The 3,428-nt window shown below is 38.8% G+C and overlaps 1 pseudogene; it reads right to left on the bottom strand.

The window, feature by feature from the left end:
- Positions 1–275: 275 nt before the first annotated feature.
- On the bottom strand, positions 276–2,479 carry LOC126716189 (putative receptor protein kinase ZmPK1; annotated as a pseudogene).
- Positions 2,480–3,428: the final 949 nt, after the last annotated feature.

The following is a 3,428-nucleotide window of genomic DNA, read 5'->3' as shown; positions in this document are numbered from 1 at the left end:
CCAGAATTTACATCTCGGCTGAAATTGTCCGGAATGGCCTGAAACGGCCTGAAATCTAACCCGAGGTGGAACGTGGGGCAATATGAAAAATTCCGGCCATTCCGGCTAGAACGGAACAGTATCAATAACAATGATGATTTTAAATAATTTCTCTCCTCTTTCCCATTTTAATTTTAAAACATTTAAATAAGTGGGAGGGATATCATAGTGCCAATTACGCTATAAAATGAGAAAATCAAAACTAAGCATAATATGAGAAGGACATGCCATGTTAGCTAGTGATGATCATTTTTAGAGTAAAGAAGCATCTCAACTACTTGGCTCATGTTGGGTCTTGCATCTTTGTCTTCCTCTACACACTGCAAAGCCATTTCAACCAAAATTTTCATCTTAACCATGTCATATCTGTCTTCCACTGTGGGGTCTATGATATCTACAATCCAATTTGCAACCTCTCCATTCTTTTTCTCCCTAACCCATGTAACCAATCTTTCGTGCTCTATCTCCACACCTTCATTTATATCATGGAAACTCCTTATTGGACCAAATTCACTCTGGAGCCATGTAACCTCGAGTTCCTCTTATCTTTGAGAATGTTGAATTAGAAATGACACCTCTATTTTGTAACTTAGACAAACCAAAATCTACTACCCTTGGATGATAATTAGAATCTAGAAGTATGTTTTGAGGTTTTACGTACATCACAGTGTAAAACACACTCCAAGCAATTCTCATGAAAATAAGCTAAGCCTTTTGCAGTGCCTTGAGCAATTTCAAACATTTTCTCCCAGTCAAGTGTGCCGGCCAAGAGGTTTTCTGCTAAAGAACTATGCTGCATGTACTCGTACACCAGAAGCCGATGCTTTCCGTCAGCTCAATAACCTCACATCTCTATTAAGTTCATGTGGTTAATCCTTCCAATGATGTTACTTCGGCTAAAAATTCACCTTCTCCTTGGTTGGCTTCATTGAGACACTTGATTGCTACAACTCGCTTATCAAACAATACCCCTTTGTATACAGCTCCGCACGCACCTCTTCCAATCTCTACAGTAAAACACCTTTCTGGCCCTTTTTAGCTCAACATAGGTAAATATTTTGAATCCCTGTGGCAGCAATAATAGAGCCTTGCTTGTCCGCACCTAAACTTTTCTGGGTTCTGATCGAAAGACAGCACACCACAAAGATACATAAGACTTCAAGTCCTCCCACTCCACAAGCAAACCAGAGCATGAATTTCACTGTCCCATTTACACGGCTTTTTACATATATTTTAGCCAACTTTATCGTACCTTCATTTGAGCAAACTAGACTGTATTCTTCTGCATGATTGATGTATGAATTGTATTTGTTCTTTGGTAGTTTCAAATAGATGTCTCCTTTGAAATCTGAAGAACAATATCCATTCAGCAATAATGTCTTAGGGTAACAATTCGAAGAACCAGTATCCTCGTGATAGGTGTATTGGAATGCTTTGCAATTGAACGCTTCCAAACATAAATTCGTACATTGATCAAAGGTGTAATTGGGGCAGAACCCAAAATCATACCCATAGAATTCAACAGTGGATAGCAACTGAAAAATAGACTCATTTTTGTTGCAAGAGAGATCAAATTCAGGTTCACACCCATAACCCCAGTCATCATCTTGTACCCCGGAAGGCAAGAACATTTCCTGTTAGAACCAATTACATAATTGCACAAACTATTGGCCCCACAAGCACCATGAATCATGCACATGGCTTGCCATGAAACAACCCAAGTCCGCTTCTCCTCTTCCCAACTCTACAACCAAATATTGCCATCGTAACCAAGTGTCGGCTCACTTAAAAGTTAAATCATCGGATGAACTAAAGTTCCCCATGGAATTAAAGACAGCAATTCTACTATTGTTATAGGAGGTCCTTCCAGCCTCCCAACTTACAAGCCATGGATCAGGCCAGAAAGTACTTGAAACATCAGGATCATTAAAAAGAAGGCGCAGAAGGTTATCGTTGTCAAAGATCAGTTCATAAAAACCATAGGAATAGTTGGTTTGGCTTCTTGAGGAGACAAGTTTTGTGTTTCTAGTGAGTAGTTGGTGAGGAAGAAGGGTATTTGTGGAGAAATCAAAGCTTTCCCACAAAATAACACCTTCCATATTACATAGAACAAGATTTCCAGTGCTGAAGAGAAATAATTGTACAAAGGAGAGTGAGAAAGTGTTTGTGGCCCAAACGGTGAACTTACCAGCATCAGTTAAGATTAGATTGCTATTTTTGAGGAGAGAGAGCTTTGAGCGTTTTCCATTAACTGGCTGGTCACGGTTTGACATCCAAACTATGGTGTTGGGGTGTGAATCAACATGGGTCGGTAGTTGCTGAACCATATGGCAAAGCAAAAGGCATTATCACCGATAGAGTAAAAGCCGGCTGAGAAAACACCATTTGGTGATATCAAAACTTCTGGATTCTCAACGGAAAGAGATGCTCCTTTACTCATAGCTTCCGGTGTTGGAAGATGAGAATGGAGCAAATAATGCAAAAGAGAGGAGGAATAAAACGGTAGTAGCCATGAACTTTATGAAAGCGAAAACAAGGGATGGGTTTGGGAAACAAAGATGTATTTCTCTATTTCACAACTTCTTTAAAAACAACATTGACATGAGAGTGTAAATTGTGAAAAATAAAAATAGTGACACTATATATAAATGTGATTGGCTTTAAAGATCAGAATGAGTGAACTTAAAATCAAGCGGAGAATGAGTGAACTTAAAAGCAAGACTCTTATGTTCAAAAATAAATAAATTAAAGGACTCATTTCTTTGATTTTTTTTTTTTTTTTTACGTACAGTATGGCGAGGACAGAAACTAGTTGCCAGTCTTGACTGAAATACCACTGACTTTAAGTCAATGCTATATGGAATTCCGTGACTTCCTTAGAGCATCCGCAGCCGGTTTTTATATCTCATCTTATTTTACCATCCCAAAAAGCTACTTTATCAATTATACCATACCATTTTACAATACCTCCAACATTCCAACTTTTATTTTTCTATTCTACTTATTAAAATAATATTTCTACACAATAAAATATATTTTTTTCTTTTTTGTTTTTTTCCCAAGTTTCCCCTCCACCTTCCCTCAACCTCTATCACCGGGCCTCCAATGCCCAGTCACCACCACTGCGCCTCCACCATGCCCACCACGCCACCACTGCCCACCAAAATCCCATCGGAGCAAAAACCCATATTAAAAAAAAAAACCCAGCGTCACAACTCACAACAGAAGAAAAAAAAAAAAAAAAAAAGAACCAGAACCCAGAAAACGCAGAACCAGGACCCAGAACGGCAACACAAGCCACCGATCTGTTCTTCAACCTAAAATCTAAAATGTGCAAAACTAAAATGGCAACACAAGCCATCGATCCCACTCCAAATCAAATACTCGAT

Source organism: Quercus robur, chromosome 2 (assembly GCF_932294415.1).
Source record: "Quercus robur chromosome 2, dhQueRobu3.1, whole genome shotgun sequence".
NCBI lineage: Eukaryota > Viridiplantae > Streptophyta > Magnoliopsida > Fagales > Fagaceae > Quercus > Quercus robur.
This window is presented reverse-complemented; position numbering and strand designations above follow the sequence as displayed.